Consider the following 18,987-nt stretch of genomic DNA (forward strand, 5'->3'; position numbering starts at 1 on the left):
TTCCTTTCTGATTAGGGCCCGTCTAATCGGTGTGATGTCCAAACTGTAATCATTATTTTCTGACATCTTACCAAACGAACTCTTACAGTGTACCCTTAGTTGAAGGACGTGAGAGATTTATCTGACGCCTGTTTAAATCTCATCAACGCTAACTGAGTACCCGATGAGAGGGAGACCATTTTGTTTCCCATGATGGTGAATCAGAGAAACAAACTAAAAGAGCACCATTGCTAATGGCAACTGTACCGATAGGTTTAAAAAATATCCCGAATCTCTTAGCATTAAATGGAAGTTATTTATAGAGCACAAAATGTTTTATACCATTAATGATTTTTCTGGAAAATGTAAGTTATAACGAAAACGCAAACGAGTTTGTGAACACTATCACTGGCCAACAAATTCCACATGGATCCTCTGCATAGTGGGTTTAGTTCAGCTTTCACCCCGTTCAGGATTCTTGATCAATTACAGGAATTCTGTTGTTCGGGACTCCATGTGTGAATTGGTGTTTTGGTCACTGTGAGTGCGTCTCAGATGCTGACGTCGCTCGATTGCGTTTTACTGTCTTCCGAGACGTGAGGAGCTTCTTGACTTGGATGAAAAAACATACCAAAAAAGTCAATGGAATGGAAAAAATGGATGTTTATTTCAAGTTGTTTCGGGTCCTTTTTGTTCCGATTTACACAGGTTAATTAGGCTTCCTTATTTCATTTCATTTCATTCTTTTTCATTCTTTTTTTTCATTCTTTGTGATAAAAGGCTTTTGAGCCTAAATGAGTAGCATGTCCAGTTGTCAGACGAGAGCTGATTCAGGCCAGTCGGGATGTCCAGCATGGATGGTACAGCAAGTTACCCTCTTCTGGCAGGTAACGTTTGGGTTGCGGTATTTGGAAGTCATGCTGCCTCATTATTATCCACAAAAAATAATGCATGCTCATGGGCAAACAAGTAAAATGGCAGTAGCCAACGCTGTCAACTTCACCCCTGTTAACTTTCTATATCAAAGTTTTTGGAAGAGTTTTTAAGTATAAAGAGCATCAGGACTGGGAGCGGCAAACAGTATGACAGTCACCAAATAGGTATCGAAGCACAGTCTCGAAGATGCAAGTTCGTGGTCCTATCCAGTCTGCCACCAATCTACCGACATGTCTCTGCATAGATCTTCTGAAGTGATTACCTGTAGTCACCAAAATGAATGTAGGAAAAAGGCCTCTTTTAAGTTGATTGAAACGAGATGGGATTGTATGCAAAACGAGTGACGCAATTTCGGTCAATTCAGCACAAAAGTTCATTTTTTGTGCATCGGACACGTACGGCATGAGTATATTCTTTCGTCTGAGAGAGGAAATACATTTTCCAAATTTGTAACGCCGTGGTGGAAAGCAACTCTGCTACTTTCACAGCTTGTTCTAAAAAAAGAAGGATCGACTGCTCTGTAAAAAAAAGCAGAGCAAATCCGTGTCCAGACTGACTTCATCGGGGAGAATGTTTAGACGACAAGCGCCGCACATATTTCACTGTGGATGTCGCTTAGCATTTACTCACTGACAACTAGAGATATCCTTACGGTCGTGAGGTGAAACATGCCTTGGCATTACTTGGTAATATGCATTGTGACCTTCTGTCGGCAGTATAAAAGACGGGCTATGCTGTTTGTAGGCCATTGCTATCAAACATCTGTATTGCACTATCACCCCTCAGGTGATACCGTTTTGCTTGTAAATTAAAAAAGCGAAATCGGAGTCAGCAGAGCACAGTAGGCGAAAAACTAGCTGACTTGTGGGACATCACAGAACGTATTTGTATTCTGGTCCGGTATCAATCCAAGGCTGAACGGCAGGAAAAACGCACTGAACGGGAATGTTTCTGAAAAAAGTTGAGGTACATCCCTGTAACAGCTAAACTTTAGAAAACTAAAACGTTTTCCGAGTAGCCATGATTACCACCGGATTGACGACTGAGACAGCTACTAATTAAATTACCCTACCAACTCAAGAAAATCGACAATGAGACAATCACAATGTAAGTCATACCGATCCAGGGAAAGATAACTCTACGAAGAACCTGAACCACTTGTCGCTGTTTCTGCGACAGTTTCGGTATTCACCGCAATGATTAGGAATTCAGTAATTTTCTGACTGAGAAGTAAGGTGAGTGAACAGCTGGCAGATAGTCTTTTCGTAAAAGCAGTAAAAAGAACTGCCTGGTAACGTTGCGTTTGTAATCCAAGTATTTACCGGGTGAAGTTAAGTTTTTACCGCAATGTCCGCTAATATGAATAAAAAATGTAGTATTGCAACATATTCCCACAAGGATGGAAGAGAAAAAGTCGGGGCATTTGAGCCGAATTTTCTTCAACAAAGAACGGCCAACGGGAAGATGGAACAAGCCTTTGAACAAAACCTAACAGGTTGCGCTAAGACGTATTTTCAATGGCAGAACTCAAATAAAGAAGTGAATGGTAGTGTTCTTTCTGTTCAAAACCGGTAGGCGGAGTAAATGACAAATTTTTTGAGTCAACCAAGATTCAAGGGTACAGCTTGAAGGGTGATGCAAAGAGTGGTGCATCAATCCCTGCTTTACTCTACTTTTCTGGTCTTTTTAATCAGTCCTAAGAGTCTCTACACTACTTGCTCGAGCTTTTACAACACCTGGTGCACCTCTATTCGCTTATAATTATGTGTGTCTACTCGTGCAGAGAAAGGCCGCTGAAATGCCGTTTTGCTGCGCAACGCACTGATAATGCGCGATCAACCATAAACCGTTTGCAGCTGAATAGCCTAGCTCAGGAATCAAATATGCAACCATGAGTATATTCTTATTCCTTTGATGCCGAAATTTTCTAAGAGAATTGAAGTTCAGCTTCACGAAATTCTAGATAGCATGCGTTAGTCCAACGGGCTTTGGCCCAGTGACTGACCAACCCTGCAGATTTCCGTGAAGTTTAGAGGTGACAAGCATCCTGTTTTCGTGCAGACTACAGCCCTGCTCCACCAAAACTGACTTCTGGCAGACAACTCACCTAAAGTAACAATTCTAAGAGTCTCCATAAGTTATCTTGGAAATTTTCTGGTAGGATAAGTACTTGCAATAACTGGCTACAGGTTCACCTTCGGATGGGAAGATGGGGCTGTGAAATCAGTGATGACGAAAGCCATCGAAAAGAAATGGGAGAGGCAGTTTGAAAGGGTCACGTGCTAAAGTTCACACTATTTGATTGATTATTTAATGATATATATGAACTGAGTGCCATAGAAACTATAGCTCTGATATACCATTCTAGCCAGATAACACTGGACAAAATTATATGGTAAACTTTAATTTCGACAACATAATACTTGTGTATTCGGGTCCAAGTGACTAATCTTGACTCGAAAAAAGTAGCTTAATACGAGAAAAACCTTTTCAAAAGCTGTTTTTTACCACCGTTTGCCCCATCCAGCTATGTATATTTGCTTGAATCCTGAGGAACAAGGTTTATTTATGCTTTTGTGGATGTTGGCTACATCAAGGGGACTCAACGCTAATGTTTCGGTGTACCATATACTACCAATGATGCAGCTGAGTCTAGGGCGTGGAGCTAACGACTGATCAGTTCCCGTACTTTGATCTTGCCTCAAATGTGGCTTCTCTGTATGTTTTCTTCGGTCGAAAGCATAGCGTGATCATTCTATTTCGAAATGGACCGTATTGTTTATTGGTTTGTCATCAAGTCACAATCACCAACATCTACCTGCTCTCTTGGCTGCTGCTTTCCAAAGCCATTCGACATCCTCATCATTAAGTGTGGTGTTAAATGCCTCCAAAAATCGGAATTTAGTCACCAGTCTAACGTGTGGGTGCCGAAAGCCCAAAATCTTCCGTGTGATCCTACGTCGCCTTGTTTACAGCCTGAAGGGCGGATACCCGGAAACATGCAAGTGGTGCCCTCTATTACGGTTCAGCTTGGTGATTTGGACAACAAAACTTTTCGGGTTGTCGTACGGATCAAGATAAGCACAGATCGGGAACTCGAATATCCCGGGAATTAACTTGTGCCAATGATAACGAGGAAAGATGTACGGACATTGGTGGAATACTTTGCCGTGATGAACAGCATAAGCCAAATACTAAGGTTGTTATAGTTCAGACAGCCACAGCCACTCAGTCCAGGTTATTCAATCTAGGTGAAACAGCGAACTAGTATGACTAACATCAATTAGCGTTAATTGGATCACTTTGGATTTCTAATACCGCAGGGTGTATGGTAGCACGCAAGATACACCAGGGTTGAGAGACTTACTTCTTGTGTTGGACCTCCTAGTTGGTTGTAAAAATGGATATCATAAACATCCTCCGTATCTTACTTTCGAAAATTCTGATTTCCCTTGCTACATGTAGTTTCAGGATCCGAAGAATTCGTTTCCACACTAGTTCCGCTTGACCCCTTCGTCGGTCTTGACATTATGATACCGGTGAGTTCGCATCAAAGCAGGAAAACGATTAAATCCAGTTTTCTCCATAAATACACTCATCAATAGTACCAATTTAGCCATGCCGAGATTTAAATCTTGGACATCAGGCATGCACTGATAGCAAGTTGCCACGTCTCTAGCGAAATTTCAAACGTTTACGGTTAATTGCGGACAACTATAGCCTCCTGGACGACCACTAGTCGAGATATTTGTAGTTTTTAGGTGTACCACGCCCGACTGAACAATTCTCTTCATGTCTCGAGCAAAATCGGTCAAGCCTTTCATCAAGCTTCTATCTGTTGAAGTGTAATAGTTAAGATACGTCCACGGACTACTGGTTTATTACAGATGCCTTGAATCTCAGAAGGCCGTAGTATAGTTCCCGGCAAAGCCAGGGGTTATGCACCGCTTTTCAGATGTAACATGAGGAAAATTCGAGTTCAGATTCTTCTTACTTTAATTTCAGCCAACCGTAGTAGTTGTATGGACATAGAAGGAAGTGTGATTAGAATTTGTGGTGTCCGTTTAGTTTGCGGTTGACTGTGCGTGACCCTCACACGGGCAGTGGGCAATCAGCCTTTGGAAATAGACAAATGTGATTGCATTGCTTTGCTTATGACAAGTTGTCTGCATTTCGCTTTTTAGTTGTCATTCTGCCATATGTGGCAGCTTGCTAAATTTTATTGTTCTAGCTTCAAGACGCCAGAAGTTGCGCGTGATGTCCACATGATTTTTCCGATGCCTGCCAAGTCCGATCCGGGTGTTCGTCGGTGTCGAAATTTCCCCCTCCTTTCAGACATTAAGTCTCTACTTGGAACATGAAACTAGTGAGTATAGCCACTCACAATGGGCTGTTGGATTCTAGTATATAAAATCACATTACTCAGTACAACACACTACACCTCGCTAGCACCCTACCAGAATCGAATAAACAAGAAATACATTTCAGTTGAGATAGCACATTTTTCGGCTGTCACATGTCGGCTAAACATTGATAAACCGATTTCCGGTAGATGTTCATCGTTTTAGAGCGAACGTTCGATTGTTTTTTGCCGCCATTAGCGGTAGCCTCTCTCAACATGCTTTCACTGGTTGGCCTGTGAGATATGAATGGGAAAGTAAGTGATCTTTTAGGTATGTACCTACAACCAAACTAAAATCAACAGCACCAGCGTCCCCAGCTACTGCTTCTTCTGCTTAGGTACACCTCTCAGCCTCCACTCTTATTAGAGCAAGTCTACATCATCTGGAACTCCTACTGATTCTTCGCTATTCTTAGTAATTATGGTATTATTTTCATGTTCCGCAGGACTACAATGTGATGGTCTGAGAATGTCAAACTGTGACAGGCAAAAATACGGCATACTGTTCAAACTTTGCTCACTGAGGACGTTTCCATGAGCTGAATCCTAGCGCATACAGGCAACACCACACTGTTGCGTCCGACAAGTTAACAATGCATTCACGAGCTTTCTACAGTTTCCCATATCTTGGCACACTACCTGCCATCCAAGCCCAGCGCAACCGTTTAAAGTGCCCTCTTACTTTCTGAAAACAGATTCAATAATTGGAACTAACTACTTGGGAGAGGTAGGACACAAACAACTGGGAAGTGAGGCAAAGTTCCACATGTTATCACCACCTCAAAAACTGTTTTCTGTTTCACGGAAGACTGAATATGGTAGAGGATCATACAAAAGTCCTATTGCTGATTAGGATACGAGGTTTGCTGTGCCCGAGTGTATCTGCGTATTTGTATCTGTGCATTTCTTCAAAAGCCTAGAGACACTAGATTCCTAATTCATGACCAGTGACGTTTCCCTTTTCACTGAGCTGAATGCGTGTTTGTCATCGATGCCCGGATTTCAACCGTATTTCCAAAGAATCTTGTTGCAGGTGACCTTAAAGCAGATGGATTTAGTGACATTCACTCGTAACATATCACCTTTTGGCCTATCCCCGTGTCGTTGTTCTGCTCGCGTTGTTCACGTTTGAATTTTGCTAAATGTCTTCTTACCTGCGTTCACAGGTATTTATATTTGAATTCATATTTTTGAACTATTGAGCCATTCGCTACACCAAACGTGTATCACTGAAAGCTTGTGATTAGTGGGACTTCCATCCTTGGTTANCTGAAAGCTTGTGATTAGTGGGACTTCCACCCTTGGTTACCCAATTTTTACATGCGTAGCGTTATCCCCCATCATGGGAACCAGCAATGGAGGGGGACTGGTATCCCTAGCCTTCGAAAGCTTCCTGAACGCGTAGAGAAGCAGAAGTCAGGCTGTGTTTCGTCCTTCTGGAGGATATCCCGATCCCATTTCCACCCTCTGACAAATCCCAAATCAGTGATCTTTTTTTCCAGAAGCCAACACTGGTAATCTTTCCTTGACTCCAAGGCTCCCTTTGATTCTGTGAAAACTCAGGCATCATGACAGCGTCTACTGAGCGAGGATGTCCCACATAAATTCTTGACTCCCATCAAGACGGTTTACACACAGTGCCATGCAGATGAGAAACTTTAAGGAGAGCCTTAGTCTGAGTTTACCGTATCAAGCAAGTTTCAGATAAGACTGTCCTCTTGTTAAAGGACATCCTGTTCGAGTTCGTCATTCATTCGATTATGATAAATGCATACCAAGCCTCCAATATCTGTCTAGTCAAAATTATTCTGGGGCGTTCGACCACAGATATCCAGTAGACGGACGATTTAACTGTTTTGGGACCTGACACCATCATAATGCGGAATATGCTAAACAATCGAATTTATTCTGTCTCTTGGTCCGCATAATGTAGAATGCTGCTCAAAGACTGGGTGTGTTCGGAGCATAACCTCATGTTTGCGCACGAACCGAGCGACTTAGTAGACAAATTCATCTACTTGGGCAACTCCTTGTGGTCCAGTCAGTCCTAAATACCACAGTAGCTTTTGTGGATCTGCATCACCTGTGTCGTAGGCGTGACACCAGCTCAGTAATGCTGAGNTTACATGTGTAGCGTTATCCCCCATCATGGGAGCCAGCAATAGAAGGGGACTGGTATCGCTAGCCTTCGAAAGCTTACTGAACGCGTAGAGAAGCAGAAGTCAGGCTGTGTTTCGTCCTTCTGGAGGATGCACCGATCCCATTTCCACCCTCTGATAGATCCCAAAACAGTGATAATTTTTTTCAGAAGCCAACACTGGTGATCTGTCCTTGACTTCAAGGCTCCTTTTTATTATGTAAAAACTCAGGCACCATGATAGTGTCTACTGAGCAAGGATCTCCCACATAAATTCTTGACCTTCATTAAGACGGTTTACACGCAGTGCCGTGCAGACGAGAAACTTTACGGGGAGCCTTAGTCTGAGTTTACTGTATCGATCAAGTTTCAGATAAGACTGTCCTTTTGTTCGAGGACATCCTGTTATAGTTCGTCATCCATTCGATGATGAAACATGCATACCAAGCCTCCAATATCTGCCTAGTCAAAATTCTTCTAGGGCGTTCGACCACAGATATCCAAGGGACAGACGATATAACCGTTTAGGACCTGACACCATCATAATGCAGAATATGCTAAACAATCGAATTTACTCTGCCTCATGGTCCGTATAATGTAGAGTGCTGCTCAAAGACTGGGTGTGCTCGGAGCATAACCTCATGTTTGCGCACGAACCGAGCGACTTAGTAGACAAATTCGTCTACTTGGGCAACTCCTTGTGGTCTAGTCAGACGTAAATGCCACAGTAGCTTTTGTGGACCTGCATCACCTGTGCCGTAGGTGTGACACCAGCTCAGTAATGCTGAGGTGCATCGAATGGTTTTTAGAAGGAATACTTCGTCCACGATACATGGCGATTACACTTCACAAGCTGCGGAGTCATGGTCACGTGCTCCGTATATCAGTCGACCGACTTCATCAAAGAGCATTTTTCGAATCCAAGCTGCTGATTTCATTCCATACTCCACTCCCGATCTCCTTAATGATATTCCAACTCACACACTTGTATTCATGGGTTAGTCGTATCAGCTACCGCTTCCAACGTGTGGCTATCTACACCTGTCTCTCGAGATCACGGCTAACTGAACTGCGGCAGATATAATCACCTGTACAATTACGCAGTTCTTACAGCCGATGATGATGGCGAGATTAACAAAGACAGTAGAGTTGGGGTACCTATATGAAGCAGGATGGAGATGTCTGACACAGTTTGACTCTCTAGTCGTCATCCCCTTCAACCCATGAACCTGTGGATGTTTGAGCTCAGTTTAGTGGTGTGCTAGGGCAGTGTTCAATATCAGCGGAAAATTTGAAGCTGGAACACTGAGCAAACAATATGGGCCATTCAGATCTGCCCTATCTATCTTTGATTTGTATTGTAGAATAGCCTGATCAGGACATCAACCTTGACTGATTATCACAGGAACCGAACGTTATCATGTGTTTCTACACACTCAAGAGATAAAGTACGAGGTTCCGCCATTAAGGGTTTTCTCGTTTCGTCTTGGAGGACGGAATTATATGCTTTCAACTCTGGGATCCAAACTAAATGGCACTCTTTGGGTTTTGAAGGTAAGGTTTTTACTCCATGAGCAGCGCGTGAACACTACTTGATTTTTGGGACCACAGGATTATTGATGGGGGTAGTTAGTATTCTATATAAGGTACTTCGCACATGCGTAAATAAATATCGAAAATGGTTCCCCGCGGTGTTTCTAACGCTGACTAAATCACTCTAACTTTTTGAACCTCACAGACCTTGAAAAATGAGAAAACTTCCAGACCAGGCAATCTGTTGCTTACTGGAGCTATCGGGTCATCCAGGAAGACCGTTCTTACATGAAATTGATTAGTCAGGATATTAAACTTGAGAAAGCAAAATTCCTTCAAGGAAAGTGGGCAATTTATGCCGGCCACTTATAATGATGGGTGACGCGGTTGTGTTTTGTGTGCGTCTCCATGTGCATTCGATATGAACTCCTTTCCAGGCAAATCATGTTCGTACTTGACCTTACCCATCGTGTAATATTGGGCCGTGTCATTTTGTTTTTGGTGATGTATTTCAACTGAATACATCAATATCTCAGCCGACCGGAATGTTTCTTCATCCGCCTCAGCACATCAGCAATTACAATACAAGTTCAGGCGTCACATACTTGAGGTTTGTCCACACGGATTAGTATAACTGGGCAAACTACTTTGAGACTGGTAGGTTTTGTTAGTCCCAGCATGGCCTTCCTTCTAAGAGGTATCCCACTGAACAATTTTGTATCCTATCGGTTTGGTTCTGTTACGGACGCTTTAACCAACAGAACTTCGTAAGCCATGAGAAGGTTTGTATCTTAGACCTACGCTAGCGAGCGCTTATCCTCCCCGTGGGAGGCCGGTTTGGTTCTACTACGGACACTTTAAACAACAGAACTTCGTATGCCATGAGAAGGTGTGTATCTTAGACCTACACTAGCGAGCGCTTATCCTCCCCGTGGGAGGAAACCTAACATCTTGTTTGTAAACACACGCTCAAGTGCCGTCATTGATTCGGATACTAATCAGTTACGGGAATAATTCCTCTACAATGCCAAATCAGCGTGGGTGCTGGCAATTTTATCGTTTTTCATTACAATGGGTTCGCAAAATACAGAACGGTCTTTTGGCAACCTGAATTCACCTTCGAGGAAAATAAATCACGGGGTAGAAGTCCGCCAATTATCAATGCATTTCTTACCAGAGTCCTTTGGTTCCGTTAGTCTGTTTTCAATGTTGCATTGTGATGTCTCACAGATTACCTATGGAAATTGTAACAATGAGCTCATGAAGGATACCAAGTGTTACTAAGTGAGGGACACACTTTGTTTAGAGAATAGTCCCTGCTGGATGAGTAACTGGAATTGTTGTTTGCCCACGACCGCTAGTCTATCAGTTAGCATTTCGCGCACTTAACCATTGCTGTCAGGCAATGCCACAGACGATTTTAACGATGCAAATTTTAATGACCGGATCATAACTTGTCATTCTCTTGACGTTCCGATTATCATGTTGCCATGCAATCCGTAAGCAGTTATAATTCAGAACAAGAACGTGAATACGGTGAAAACAATCAAGACCAATTTATGAAACCCTATTCAGTGGTTTCTTGAAAAAACGTTTATTGTGGCACTTTTCAATGGCACTGTGCTCTTTGAGTCGAACAGTACAGTCGAACGAAAACGAATTGAATCTGAAACGCATGAAAGGTGCATGTCCTGACTCACCTGTAGTTTCACCTTGCTCACCCAACTGTCCACTGGGTAGTCGTTGATCATGGGCACGAGGAACTGAAGACAGGCATTCCAGTGTCCCAGAAGCAACAGTAGTAGTACCAAATTGAAAATACCGATAAATTTATTTGCCACGTTTAAAAACTGAAGAAAGGCAAACGCAAAAAGGGGCCAAAGTAAAAGGATCAAATTGAATGAGGAAAGAAATAGGCTATCAAAATAATGTTCACTCCTTCCAAAATCAGTTTCTTGTCAGGTAAAAATTCATCTCGGATCAAACGAACATTTGGAGGTTTGATGACTTTCTTACAGAAGTTCGGGGTTAAATTTCTTAGCGGGGCAATCCGTTTAACATGTGTTAAATGAATACACACAAATAAGTTCAACTGTTCCTTCTTAAGCATCCAAAGTGACAAGCAGACAGTAAGTCACGGACCAGGTAACGATGATAGAGTTTTCATCATTCGCCATGCTTGTGAGTAAAAACAGTTGGAAACTATCTAAATCATTCCAGTAGATTCCCTTCCAGACTTTGACTTATCAACAAATAAATATTCCTTTCCAGACTTTGACTTATCAACAAAGGAATATTGTGTCTTTTGCGGAATACATTAATTTGCAACATATCCGGTTTCAGAATAAATGATTTCAGCAGCCTAACGAGTGGCATGTTCCGCCGAAAAAGAATGGCTGCATGTATAAAGATTAGTTCGACCAATTTGACGCACCACAAAAACGATCCCGGTCAAGAGCACGGAGAAAGTACAGCAAAACCGATGAATAAAAGAAACAAAGTCCCACGAAACCACTTATTTTCAAGATCTACTTGGGTACCGTGAAAATCCCTCGCGGAGAGAAAACAGTCAACGAGCAGTCAATTCTATTTGCTCTAGAGATGCTTGACCATCTTGGGAAATACTTTACAATAATAAGCAATTACACAAAAATTCCTGTCTTCTGAAAGTATTGGCCGATTGGTCGTTGCATTGAACCCTACGTCGTGTGCTCGTACGGACGGACAGTAGCAAACCACTAGTGCATATTGACGCTTACATGCTCTTAAACAATAGCGGAAGATCGTCATACTAAGGACCTGGATAAAAAAATTACGGTAGGTCACAGTCCCAATGCCTTCGAAAAAATGAATGAAAAATACCTCTACCACACATTTGGACAGTGAAATATCTGCATGCAACGGCAGCACCGGGATCGAGCCACCATCCTTGGCTATTCTTGATCACCGAAGACCAAACAAATCACGAAATATCAATGTCCGGTTGTCAGTTTTCATCAAATGCTTGCGGCGCCTCGTAGTATTTCCCACCAACTGACTCAAAGTCAGGTAGGCGCGGACGTCTTACAGGACTCTGTTTATCAATAGTACGTTTAAATCACATTGACATTCCATGACTAGCGGGAGTTTCAAACGCAATACGTTTTTTTGGTATACACGACAATTAGGCATGCATATTACGCTCCTAAATTGCACAGACCTGATGGACTTCATTCGTCATCCCTTTTCGTAACCACTTACACTCCTATTGCTGACTGATAGCCACATAAGTATGTTGGCATATTTCAAGTTGTTATCCAATATTTCACCGAGCATTACCACGTTAGAATTCATTGCAGGGCAGGTCTCCATTGTACATCCCTTTCTTTTGCCGTCTGGCATTGACTACCTACTAAGTTTTTGGAATCCGCACACACTGATTGGAACCAAAAAATGTACATATACAATGGCTATCTGGACATGAACAAAAGGTCCCGTAGAACTCTCATGTTCTACCAACCTAGAATGATGCTGAAAAAATATCCAAGCTGCACTGAGGATTATTCAGTTCGTTACCGAAATTCTAGCGCCGGTGATAACACGAACAGGAGGGATGACATTACGATACCGTCGGATGAGAGTATCAGAGAATGACAGGCAAGCAGAACAGCGCTTCACTGTTACCTTGATAGTCACCTTGGCTTCATCTATGGATGAAGCTGTTTCTATCACTTATTGGGCTGGGTGTTTGAAGTATCCGATTGATCTTATCGCTAGGACGGCGCAGTCTCGATAGTTCACATCCAGCCATTTGCAGCGCAGAATAATGACTCTAGTTGTCTGCTCTAGCTAGTGTATCAGGAGTTGCGTGACATATCTCGATACACTGCCGATGTGAAAAGGCTGTCTGATGCAATTTTTTGTTCCAAAATCGTCATTGCGGTAAACCCAACCACATGATAGAAGTGCGCTAGGCGTGCTCTGTCATGCAAAACAACGGTCAAGTGACCAGTTTCATCGCCGTAGAGGTCTGGCACCGATGAACGTAACCCTCTCAGTGTATAGAGCAACTGAGTTGGTCCAACAAAGTTAAAATGACAAACCCTATCACGTCACTGTCTTGTGTTTGTCACGTTCAAAATGATGCATAGTAAGGCATCAGTCGAAAAGCAGAGACTAATGATTAAAAGGCCCGGACTTTGTCAAATCAATTTTCGTTTCTTCCACTGAATTTCTACTGTATTTCTATCAAAGAAATGCAAGAAATGGCAACGACTCACTTTCGTGAAAGGTGGAGTGCTCTCATCTAGGAGATGGTTCTTAACTTGTCTGCTGACGTCGTCAGATTGAGTGGGAATATTCCATCACACATTGTTAAGGAACAGCGTGGAACGTATAGTTGGATTAGTGATTGTGCTTCGACTTGTGGTGCGTGTGTGCTATTATACGTGCGGCTAACCTGGGCTGACATCAGATAAGGATTACCCGCTAGGTAGGATGATTCTATTGGTTGTCCCGTTATCTTATGCCCTGAATGGTGGGTGAAGACTTTGAGGTATCTTCTCCCGCTATCTCCCTCTGGTCGGTACTGGAATGACATCTGTCCATGACCTCTCAGGGTCTCAGTTTGCACACTTTTTAACCTGACTCCAAGGCATGTTATGTTCTTTGGTTTGTTACTTTCACAGGCGACTATTCAAGCTAGTCCGGGTGTGATACTGGCCGTCCGCAAACACCATCATATAATCTGGATTCAGTCCAAAACATATGTTAATCGAGTCGACGACTCGTGCCTCTGTGTTCCAAAACTCTGACAATTTCCAGAATCAGAATGTGACTCTCAATATCCAAACATATAAAGATCAAGGGGACAGCGTCATGCCTTCTAACGATTACCTTGTTCCTCCTAGTGCTGTACACAGCCTCCTTGCATTTCGTCCAACAAAGAACTTATTTCAACTGTTGCAGTTGACTTGGTATATCACATTATTTCTATTGGTTTCATCCGCCCTGACCAAATAAAAAGACCACCCGGCCGAAAATCACTCGAGTAGGAACACAGCATTCATCATTATCATCATAATCGTCTACAGCATGACATCAATGATCAACAACGATGCTTCACTGCCGTACATACAACACTAGCCAGCGCACAAATACTGGCCCACCGCTACACCCCACTTCACGCCCTGACAGTTTATTGATGATGTCACTTTGACTGGTGCTAAAAAGCTTGCAATCAAACCGTCCGGCCGTCTGTGCCGAATGAGCTTCTGAAACACTCTTTAAAGTCCAAGAAAGTCAGGGACGGAACTCATTTTAGCATCGACCGATTGGCCAAAGCAAGAGCCGAACTCCAGCTTTATATGGGCCCTGGCCAATCCGGATGCTTACCAACGAACCAGACTTATGAACCACCGACTTATACAACTTCATCATTATCGTAGGATATCCATCCTTAGCAGCGCGCAGGTTGAAATCGCTGGCGCGCTACTATTTCCCGCTTCCCAATGGAGCACTGCCGATCTCTTTTTGATCTGTGGGAATGCGTTAGCAACCTTAATGTCTGATTCAAAGGATAGGTCAGCGGCATGCAGACAAGCTAACGACACTCAATCTGGTTTACAAAAGGAGGAAAAATTGTCTTCATTTCCTTCACTCGAACCACTACTGAAACTTCTTTCGGTTTTTAATCAGCATCATGGAAAAATAATGGTTGCACATGTAAAACCACCCATAACCCTCAACTATCAGCAGAACGAATGCAGCAGGGCTTGCTTATGGCAAAACTCAACGGGAACACTTACAAGCATGAAGACCCAACACAAGGCACGAATTTTTTTCACGTTGGAGAACAGGCGTCTGGCCCCCAATCACCGATCGGGTAAACATTAGGATAAAACAGGCCAAATAAGCGACTTGTCTGATCAAAAATTACGAGCTAGCTATGGGTATCCGATGGATTTTCCACCTTGCACGAATGTTTTATTCATCATCTGATTACACGTGATGCTAATGGCTGGCCTTATCTGTGAAAAACTGTTCCGCAGCAGCGATTGAAAAATTTCCCCGACACTTTGGGGCATTCTGAAAGGATTTCTGGGCCATTTCAGGCGCAACACGGGCTACCCCTGAACAAGCACGGTTGTTGTACATGCAAAAAGTGCCGCTGTCGAAATCCCGGCGGATTATTTCTTTTGGAGTACAGACGTCTCACGTCCCGACTCCAAANGCAGGTCTCCATTGTACATCCCTTTCTTTTGCCGTCTGGCATTGACTACCTACTAAGTTTTTGGAATCCGCACACACTGATTGGAACCAAAAAATGTACATATACAATGGCTATCTGGACATGAACAAAAGGTCCCGTAGAACTCTCATGTTCTACCAACCTAGAATGATGCTGAAAAAATATCCAAGCTGCACTGAGGATTATTCAGTTCGTTACCGAAATTCTAGCGCCGGTGATAACACGAACAGGAGGGATGACATTACGATACCGTCGGATGAGAGTATCAGAGAATGACAGGCAAGCAGAACAGCGCTTCACTGTTACCTTGATAGTCACCTTGGCTTCATCTATGGATGAAGCTGTTTCTATCACTTATTGGGCTGGGTGTTTGAAGTATCCGATTGATCTTATCGCTAGGACGGCGCAGTCTCGATAGTTCACATCCAGCCATTTGCAGCGCAGAATAATGACTCTAGTTGTCTGCTCTAGCTAGTGTATCAGGAGTTGCGTGACATATCTCGATACACTGCCGATGTGAAAAGGCTGTCTGATGCAATTTTTTGTTCCAAAATCGTCATTGCGGTAAACCCAACCACATGATAGAAGTGCGCTAGGCGTGCTCTGTCATGCAAAACAACGGTCAAGTGACCAGTTTCATCGCCGTAGANAATCACGAAATATCAATGTCAAATGCTTGCGACGCCTCGTAGGATTTCCCACCAACTGACTCAAGGTCAGGTAGGCGCGGACGTCTTACAGGACTCTGTTTAGCAGTGGTACGATTGAATCACATTGACATTCTATGACCAGCGGGAGTTTCAAACGCAATACGTTTTTCTTTGGCATACACGACAATTAGGCATGCATATTACGCTCCTAAATTGCACAGACCTGATAAACTTCATTAGTCATCCCTTTTCGTAACCACTTACACTCCTATTGCTGACTGATAGCCACATAAGTATGTTGGCATATTTCAAGTTGTTATCCAATATTTCACCGAGCATTACCACGTTAGAATTCGTTGCAGAGCAGGTCTCCATTGTACATCCCTTTATTTTGCCGTCTGGCATTGACTGCCTGCTGGGTTTTTGGAATCCGCATACGCTGATTTGAACCAAAAGTGAACAAATACAATGGCTATCTGGACATGAACAAAACGTCCCATAGAACTCTCATGGACTACCAACCTAGAATGATGCTGAAAAAATATCCAAGCTGCACTGAGGATTGTTGAGTTCGTCACCGAAATTCTAGCGCCGTTGATAACACGAACAGGAGGGATGACATTGCGATACCGTCAGATGACATTATCAGGGAATGACAGGCAAGCAGAACAGCGTTTCACTGTTACCTTGATAGTCGCCTTGGCTTCATCAATGGATGAAGCTGTTTCTATCACTTATTAGGCTGAATGTTTGAAGTATCCGATTGATCTCATCGCTAGGACGGCACAGTCTCGATAATTCACATCCAACCATTTGCAGCGCAGAATAAGGATTCTAGTCGTCTGCACTAGCTAGTATATCAGGAGTTGCGTGACATACCTCGATACACTACCGATGTGAAAAGGCTGGCTGATGCAATTTTTTGTTCCAGTATCGTCATTGCAGTAAACCCAACCAAATGGTAGAAGTGCGCTAGGCGTGCTCTGTCACGCAAAACAACGGTCAAGTGACCAGTTTCATCGCCGTAGTTGTCTGGCACCAATGAACGTAACACTCTCAATGTATAGAGCAACTGAGTTGGTCCAACAAGGTTAAAATGACAAACCCTATCACATCATTGTCTTGTGCTTGTCACGTTCAAAATGATGCATTAGTAATGCACAGTCGAAAAGCAGAGACTAATGATTAAAAGGTCCGGACTTTATCAGAACTATCAAGCGAAGTCAATTTTCGTTTATTCCACTGAATTTCTACTGTATTTCTATCAACGAAATGCAAAAGACAATGGCAACGACTCACTTTCGTGAAAGGTGGAGTGCTCTCATCTAGGAGATGGTTCTTAACTTGTCTGCTAACGTCGTCAGATTGAGTGGGAATATTCCATCACATAGTCCTTGCATTGTTAAGGAACAGAGTGGAACGTGTGGCTGGATTAGTGATTGTGCCTTGACTTGTGGTGCTTGTGTGACATTATACGTGCTGCTAACCTGGGCTGACATCAGTTCAGGATTACCCGCTAGGCAGGATGATTCTATTGGTTGTCCCGTTATCTTATGCCCTGAATGGTGGGTGAAGACTTTGAGGTATCTTCTCCCGCTATCTTCCTCTGGTCGGTACTGGAATGACATCTGTCCATGACCTCTCAGGGTCTCAGTTTGCACACTTTTTAACCTGACTCCAAGGCATGTTATGTTCTTTGGTTTGTTACTTTCACAGGCGACTATTCAAGCTAGTCCAGGTGTGAAACTGGCCGTCAGCAAACACCATCATATAATCTGGATTCAGTTCAAAACATATGTTAATCGAGTCGACGACTCGTGCCTCTGCGTTCCAAAACTCTGACAATTTCCAGAATCAAAATGTGACTCTCAACATCCAAACATATAAAGATCAAGGGGAAAGCGTCATGCCTTCTAACGATTACCTTGTTCCTCCTAGTGCTGTACACAGCCTCCTTGCATTTCGTCCAACAAAGAACTTATTTCACCTGTTGCAGTTGACTTGGTATATCACATTATTTCTCTTGGTTTCATCCGTCCTGACCAAATAAAAAGACCACCCGGCCGAAAATCACTCGAGTAGCAACAGAGCATTCATCGTTATCATCATCATAATCGTCGACAGCATGACATCAATGATCAACAACGATGCTTCACTGCCGTACATACAACACTACCCAACGCACAAATACTGGCCCACCGCTACGCCCCACTTCACGCCCTGACAGTGTACTGATGATGTCACTTCGACTGGTGACAAAAAGTTTGCAATCAAACCGTCCGGCCGTCTATGCCGAATGAGCTTCTGAAACACTCTTTAAAGTCCGAGAAAGTCAGGGACTGAACTCATTTTAGCACCGACCGATTGGCCAAAGCAGGAGCCGAACTCCAGCTTTATGTGGGCCCTGGCCAATCCGGATGCTTACCAACGAACCAGACTTATGAACCACCGACTTATACAACTTCATCATTATCGTAGGATATCCATCCTTAGCAGCGCGCAGGTTGAAATCGCTGGCGCGCTACTATTTCCCGCTTCCCAATGGAGCACTGCCGATCTCTTTTTGATCTGTGGGAATGCGTTAGCAACCTTAATGTCTGATTCAAAGGATAGGTCAGCGGCATGCAGACAAGCTAACGACACTCAATCTGGTTTACAAAAGGAGGAAAAATTGTCTTCATTTCCTTCACTCGAACCACTACTGAAACTTCTTTCGGTTTTTAATCAGCATCATGGAAAGTGTGTGAAGATGAAGTGTGAAGATATCAGAACAAAAAATGCCGAAATCTATACCAGAGTTCCGGGTGGTTCAGGTGTTATGCCATCCGTAACAACGAATAATCAGCCATTGTTTAATACGGTAAAACATAGGACGCCTTCTCCTGAACCCTTCAAACTCCTTCCACGTAGATAGAACTTGACTTTCATTAGAATATCGTACCATGAAGCACTCGGTTTGCATGGTCCATTCGGCTTTGGTATGTTGATACAACCAATTAACCAAATTAATATTCCCCACTGGTTTTAAAGACTCCAGTCTACAGATTTCAGCAACGTAGCTGGTAAGACGCACATCAACGATCGGATTTGAAAATACACTCAGATCCATTCATATATATAT

This window comes from Opisthorchis viverrini (genome assembly GCF_000715545.1).
Source record: "Opisthorchis viverrini unplaced genomic scaffold opera_v5_16, whole genome shotgun sequence".
NCBI lineage: Eukaryota > Metazoa > Platyhelminthes > Trematoda > Opisthorchiida > Opisthorchiidae > Opisthorchis > Opisthorchis viverrini.